The sequence below is a fragment of the Coffea eugenioides genome, chromosome 6 (assembly GCF_003713205.1).
Source record: "Coffea eugenioides isolate CCC68of chromosome 6, Ceug_1.0, whole genome shotgun sequence".
Classification (NCBI taxonomy): Eukaryota; Viridiplantae; Streptophyta; class Magnoliopsida; order Gentianales; family Rubiaceae; genus Coffea; species Coffea eugenioides.
Genome location: NC_040040.1, coordinates 27468966 through 27477198, shown reverse-complemented (window position 1 = coordinate 27477198; position 8233 = coordinate 27468966).

Below are 8233 nucleotides of genomic sequence, written 5' to 3'. Positions count from 1 at the left end.
TGATGTAATGTACGATCTTTGGATCGAAAGAGTTTCATATATGGCGGAGATTTATATCGAGAAGGAAGAAATCGTCCAAATGCCTGTAGTTAATAGCGTATTCATTGGACCAATAGGTAATGTTGGTCCAATGATGTCGCTTGTACATGCATTCATGGATCCAACAAAATTTAACTTCGGTTCTAGTTCAGTCGTTCCAGAGATTTCATCGGCATCTCACTATATGCATGATGATCGATCTATGGATTCATTAGAACCAAGACTCACATCAGGGCCCATGGGTGCCTAGGAATATTTTCATGGCTTGGATTCGATTCCAACTTTTGGAGATCCAGGGCCATCATGCCATATTTCTCCACATGGGATCGAGTCTAACCCTGATCAAGGTTGTCGCAGTTCAGCTGAAGATGATGTATATGCTAGTGGGCATGATAGGCTCCTTGCCTCTGAAGAAGATGATTCGGAAGTTGATGCGGAAGAGGTTGAAGAGTCGGAGTCGCAAGATGTGTCTGGTAGTGACTTGGATGATGAGTATGAAGGTGGGGGTTTAAGAGTAAAGCTCGATACCCAACAACCCTTTGTTGGGTATCGGGTTGCTAACACAGAATGCGGAGATATCAGACGTAATAGCACAACTGACAGCTCTGCATATGTTTCAAAAGGAATGGCATTTTTCTCCGATTTGGGAGTATAGATGATGATGATATAGAAGAGGAGGATGGATTGGAGCGTATTGTCACATTCAGTGAGGAGAATAATAATATACGTCTCCATATGAGATTTGAGAGTAAGCAGGAGCTCAGCCGGGCAGTTAGGATGTGGTCCATCAATCACAATAGGGAGTTCAGAGTTATTGAGAGTAAGAATAACACGTGGTTTGCTAAATGCAAATCATCAAAAATTCAAAAATATAGGTGGAATAATGACTTGGACGTACACAGAATTGTGAGGCATGTTGTGCCCGCATTCCGAGATCAGTTGACAGGCCTGCGTCCTGAAGAGGTATTGTACATATGTCCGGACAATAGAAATATTTGAAAAGTTGTGTCAGTAGTCTTGTCATAATATTTCTTGTCAACTGAAAGCATAAGTTTGTCAGATTGCATTTTGTGAATGGAAATTGAGTTTGTTGGCAGGGAGTTAACCTCCAATTATATGGGAGACTCTGCCGAAATTTTTTTAGAAATTCAAAATTTTTTTAATTGACCGGAGACTAGCACTTTTTTCATGAAATTGTCCAATTTAAATATTGGAAAGTTTTATTATTTCTTAATAGAAAAAATGAAACAACTTTGATTTTATATTTTTTTCAGTTCATATGGCAGCCATATTCGGAGGACATTCTCGCTTCTCTTCCTGCGTATTGTACTACACGTCGGGACATTTGGAGGTCCGTAACGTATCTTATTTGCTGGGATGTAGTTGAGCCGCACCTCCCTTATCGGGTTATGCGGCAATTTGGGTTTCATCAGTCCCTGCCTGATATGAGGTTGACAGATAATCAAGCAGCTCTACATTCTCTAGATCGTCGTGGTAGGGCGAATCAAGACTGGGGCACCACGCATAGACAATATATTGATATTTGGACTGATCGACGTGTGCATGTACAAGATGACACTGTAATTGAAGATACTACATATCCATCGGATGAGTATGTTCAGTGGTATTGGGAGCGGACGGTGATTTATATTTCAAATCCAAGTCGATTTTTCGCTTTTCCAGAGGACTTTCAGGGTGATAGCGCTAGGGCACAATATATTGTAAGTTTATTTTCAACCCACTTTTAATAATCACTTTAAGTTTGCTTACTTTTTTAACTATTTTTTACCACAGTATCTCCTTTTTATTTTTATATTTGTTTCTCCAGAGCGATGCCATGTCTCGCATGTATTTCATGACACAGGACTCTCTTGCAGTTAGTGATGAACAACACAACAAATATTTTCAAGAGTTGAGGGACTTTGCATCCACATCTTTGCATCATGTAGGAGAGTCACGCCGACTTGCATTTCGCCCTCCACACGTACCACGGGAGATTCCACTATATGCTGATACGTGTCGTGTTCAGCGAGCTCCTAGAAATATCCACGGAAGTCAGCATGGCGGTGGACGACGTCGTAGACTCCGATCACCAGAACCCGCCATACAAACTGGATTCCACGAAGGTTCGCTGACTACTGAGGACCAAGCTGGCGCATCTACTTTTGTCACACCTCAGACCGAAGTCATGCATGAGAGAGGTGTATCGATTGGGCATTCTAGGTCCCCTGTGACTTTTCCAGAGTTTACGTCTGATAGGGACTCACATCAGCATATTTCTGAGCAATGTGAAGGAGGTGAAGGCACAAGCACTCAAATTCAAGATGTTACACTGTTGACACATATTAGTCAAGTCCATACAGTAGTGCCAAACCAACCACGTCGAAGCCAAAGAATACCCAAACCAACAACATGTGGTACTCATGAAAAACTTGGACAACATTGATGGCACGCTACTTATATCGTTATTGTATAAATAACCTAACTTATGGATTACATACTTTTTTGGTGACATTTTGTATATATTCTAAAATTTCACGAATATGCGTGGAACAATGCCATCACGCGTATCTTATTTCTCACTTTATATGAGTACTCTTTTAAACAAAACAAAAAATGTAGGATAAAATTACAAGAAATACTTTTTTTCCCATGAACAGAATAAATATAAAAAAGATAAACTATACTAACCTCTCCTCTAGTTCATACACGGTAAGTTAGTTACATGTCGGAATTTCACAAAAAAAAAAATTAAACATACTATTTATAATATATTTATATATTGTTATTTTTTACCTTTTGTTAGTCATAGTTTCCCCATTAAATATAGGGAACAAACTTTAATATTCTCATATGGGCAAGTTAAAAATAAGATTCCAATTTTGTTCATGAAAATTAAGCCCTAATTTATTAACAATTTTATTTTATTTTATATTGACCTTGAAAATAAACAAGCAAGATGTGTAGTTATTTCGTTAAAATAATTGTATTATAATAAAATTAGGTATTTCCAACCGTAATCTGCCTCTATGCATGTACAGTTATTTATATAAAAAGAATTAAATTGAATATAATTTTGTGAGAGCTCATATTTGCGAACTTCAAACTCATGCAAGTTTTAAAAAGAAACGGATATATTCCTCAACTAATAATAAGTTTTTAAATAAGATATCTCTTACAACTAGCTTTTTATAAATGTCGATGCAAAAAACATAAATTATAATATCAGCTACTGACTACATTAGAGATAGCACTCAGGGTTTGAGGCTTTTAGGATTCAGGGTTTTAGGGTTTTAGAGATCAAGATTTAGTGTTTTAGGAGAATAGCACTTTCGGGTTTAGGGTTATAGGATTTTAGTTTGACAATAGTGTGCCTTGATTAGGACTTTAGATTTTTAATTAAAATAGTAATCCTATCGTGCCGCAAAAATATTTTTAATGGATTTTAATAAACCCAACAACCTTGATTTAATGTTTTAGGGTTTACAAGGATTTGGTTTCTAAGATTTACGATTGAGTGTTTTACGGCTTTAGCACTTAGGGTTTTAGGATTTTTGCATGACAATAAATTTGCCTTGATTATCGCTTTATATTTTTAATCAAAATAGTAATCCTGCCAATAATTGTAAAAGGTAAAACACGCAAGATTTAATCGTTAGATATTTGATTTAATTTTTTTTCTTTTCCTTTTCGACTACCAAACAAATAACATGCACTTCATAAAAATAACTTATATAATTTTTTTAAATAACATTGCGTTATGGAATTTCTAAAATTACAGTTGAAATTGTAACAGATATTAATGACTATTAATTATTAGATTCTTATAACTAATATTCATCGGTGTCAACAAATAAATATGATTCATTAATAACAAAAGAAAATTAGAATTTGATAAAAAAAATTTATTTGATAAAAAAGGAAAAAAAGTTAGTATTTTATTCATAAAATATAGTCAACACCTTACATGTTAACAATTTCATTCTATTTTTACATTGATCTATGAAATAGAAAGAACTATGCATGTGTACTTTTTCCACCATTTAAATGTATTATAATAAAATAATATATTTCCAACCGTACAATTACCAATTTTTTTTAATATAAAAGAAATATGCATGTATAGTAAATTATATTAAAAAGATTATTGTGAATATGATTTTTTTTAGAGCACATATTTGATGACTTTAGGCACGTGCAAGTTTTAAAATAAAAAAAATTTATTCCTCTGCTAATTACAGATTTTTAAATAAAATTTCTCTAACATTTCTCCGAAATATAAGATTTTAGTAGAGATTTTAAAATAAGATTTTACTACCGACAGCATTTTAGTAAAGGCAAATTCTACAAAACAAACAACATTTACATTTAATTTTACATTTTTTTTGAGCTCGTAAATTTCATTTTAAATTTTTTTTTCTAGCAAGTTTGAATTTAATTTTCTGAAAGTCATACTTATAAATGCGAAATCTAACAAAAAAATTAAATACAATTTTTGGAGGTCAAATTTATCAAATGCGAGGTATTTCAAAAATTTTTAAAAAAACATTTAGGAGCTCGCATTTAGCTCGCATTTAGCTCTTACTATTTTCTGGAAAAAATTCTCTAGCTCCCAAAAAAAAAGCAAAAAAAATTAAATTATACTTAGTGTGGGACTCTATTGAGGAATGCGAGCTCTATTGACCTTCGAAAATTTTTTTTTTTAAGGAATGCGAACGCGAATGCGAGCTCTTTAAACATTTTGTTTTAATACAAAAAAATCTCTGCCTCCGAAAAAAATAAGCACAAAAATTTTACTTATACTTTCTGGGCTCTATTGAGCTCGCATTTCAGGGCTCTATTGAGCTCGCATTTCAGGAATGCGAGCTCTGCTGACCTCACATTCCACGAATGCGAAGACCCCCCGACGGATTTCCTCGCCAAAATCACCCCTTTTGTAGAATTTTTTTAAAATTTATCACAAAATTGGAAATTTCTCTCCAAACCCTCATCTCAAGGGTTCATACGGAACCCAGTTTTGCAGCCAATTTTTTAAGCCATTTGATTAGTTTTGTTCCATGAGATTCTTGATGCTTGGATCAAGGCCAGGTGGATTGGTACTGGAATGATCCAATGGTGCGAAAAAAGAAAATGAAGAAAAAAATGGTGAAAAATGATAGGAAATGCAGCTGCATCTTCCTTGTACTATTCTCCATGGCTTCGTACCAGATGGCAAGAAGCCATGGGAAAGGATTCGCGCGTGTGCAGTTCTCCTTTTTCTTTTTTTTCATTATTATTTTGTTTTTTCAAAATTAATTTAGGTAAACAAACAAAGTTAATTCCTAAATGAAGTTACATTGCAAAATTCTCATTTATTTTAAAAAAATCGAATCTAAGAGGATTAAAACCATTTTTGAATTTTTATGAAGATTTTCCTTTTTAGGAATTTAATGCAAAAGTAAAAATAATACTAATCTATCATTTAATAAAATGAAGTAAAATAAAAAATAAAAATAAAGCTAACATTAAATTGAATAAATGAAATTTTTGGTGTCTACACCATGATTGGAAGATTAAGGAAGGAATCAAGTGTTTTAGTCAAAATGGTGACTAAAGACAAAATGATTGAGGCAAGGGAGTCTTTTCAGGCCAACCACACACCATTGCTTCCGACACCTCCTCTCCAGAATTGTCTTGCCATAGAAGGAGGCGTCTACTCTGGGAGTAAAGAAAGGTTTAGTAAGGGAATACCCCCAAATCTTCCCAAGATTGAACTAACTATGTTCACAGGAGAAAATCCCAGAATCTAGTTAAGGGAATACCACAAGTATTTTCTTACTTACCAGACTCCTGAGGAGTATAAACTCGAGATAGTAGAAATGTATATTTGGATGATAAGGCTGATATTTGGTTCTAGGGAATCAAGATGGGGAAACCTAAGCTTACTTGGCAAGAATTTTGTGACCTGTTGTGTGAAAGATTTGTAGAGAAAGGCTCAAAAGATGTGGTGGGAGAGTTCAATAAGTTGCAGTAGAATGGAAGGTGGAAGAATATCAAGAACAATTTGGTGAAGCTTATTTTGTTTCTAGTTTCATCAATGGATTAAAAAATGAGATCTGAACCACGGTAAAGATGTTGAAATTTGTGAAACTATCAGATGCCTTTGATATAGACTAGTTACAAGAAGAGTCATTGGATGTGCACAAACAAAACTGTAAAAGTAATCAGAAAGTTGAGATAGATCAGAAATATAGTTTCTATAATAGTCATGAAGTTGCACCTGCAAATGCTTACAAGATTCCTTTGCCTAACACTTTCAAGAAGGACTTTGAATTACTTCTATGACTAAGAAGATTTTGCCCCAAGATATACAGTACAAGAAAAAACTTAGATTGTGTTTTAAATGTGAAGAAAAATATGAGGCCAATCATCAATAGGGGTGAGCAATTACGGTAATTACCGAATTACCGACCGAATTCGATTTGAATTTGGTAATTCGAATTCTGTAATTAGGTAATTCGGTCGGTAAATCGGTGATATCGAATTAATTAGAATCGAATTAGGGTCGAAAATGGTTTTATAGTTTTTGAATTCGGATTTACCGAATTCGAATTTATTTCAGTAAAACGGTAAATTATTACCGTTTTCAATTTCGAAATTCCGAATTAAGTTAAATAGGAAATAATATCCTTATGTCCAGATGTTCCAATTTCAGACTTTTGCCCTAAATTAGCATTCGTTCCCATTGGCTCAAATCCATCTGCCCAGACGGTGCAGTCGGTGCATAACCTATGGTGTCTCCACAATCCAAATGCATCTTGGTTAAGCCAGGATTCTGCACCAGAGTGCTCAACCCAAAGAGGTACTGTGCATGTTTTGACCATTCCCTGCAATCTCCTTCAACCTTGATTTGGATCTCCTCCAGGTTGGGACAATCCTCAAGACCAGCAGCAGTCAATGGGGTTAGAAGCTCACCCACGCCAATCCAGAGTGAAAGACATTGCAGTCTGTCCCATGAGTTGCTACAAAATCCATTGCCGCTGCTGTTAAATTGCAGAGCAGAGCAATTCAGATCGTAGGAGTGTCTGCACCTCTTCTTCTTGCTGCACATGATATCACTGTCATAATCTCCGAAATAGTTAACAAATCCATCCGACTGGTTCGATGCCCTAAGAAGCAGTTTTCACGAATTCGATTAAATCGGTAAATTTTCGTTTACCGAATTCAATTCGGATTGAATTCAAATTCGATATTTCCTATTTCGAATGCGAATTAGGTCGAATATTTCCAAAACCATTTACCGAAAATTACCGATTTCAACCTACCGAATTACCGATTTCGAATTCGATGCTCTCCCCTAATCATCAATGTAAGTTGAGACATTTGAATCTCATGGTAGGAGAAGATGAGAAGGAGGATGAATTCTGCGATGTCATAGGAGAGCAGGATGAAAAGAAATCCTGGAGAGCTTATAGAAGTTTCACTCTATGCTATTTCAGAATCCTTGAAAAGAAAGACTATCACCTTAAGGGGAGAAATACATGGAGTATTTGTGTACATCCTTATGAAAATAGGAAGTTCTGACTCTTATATTAGTCAACATTTAGCCAGAGGACTAAACTTACCCCGTGTAGTTACAAATCCATTCATTGTAGTAGTAGAGGATGGTGCTAGTGTGACTGATTGTGTTAAGTGTCCTAAAGTTCATTGGACCACCAATAGTTACAAGTTCTACTTTGATATTCGGGTGATGGAACTAGGAGGATGGGATGTGGCATTGGGGATGGATTGGATGACTTATTATAGTCCAATCACTTTTGATTTCAACAAATTACACATTATAGTGCACAATGGAGTTAATGAGATTATTTTGAGAGGGTGTGTGGCTGAAGCTGAGATAAATTTCTTGAAAGGAAAAGATCTCAGGGAATTCCTCAAATATAAGAACAACTATTTAAACATGGTACAAGGAGGACAAGACAAAATCAGAGATGTAGAGAGACAAGAAAGGCCCAAACTTATTTCAGAATTGCTTAGCCAATTCCAAGATGTATTAAAAATCCCTACAGCATTTCCACCTAAGAGGAGTCTAGATCATGCTATACCACTCAAGTTGGATGCTTAACCTTTCAAAATCAAGCCATACAGGTACCCTCGTTCTCAAAAAGCTGAAATTGAGAAACAAGTATTGGAAATGTTTAACAATGGGATAATC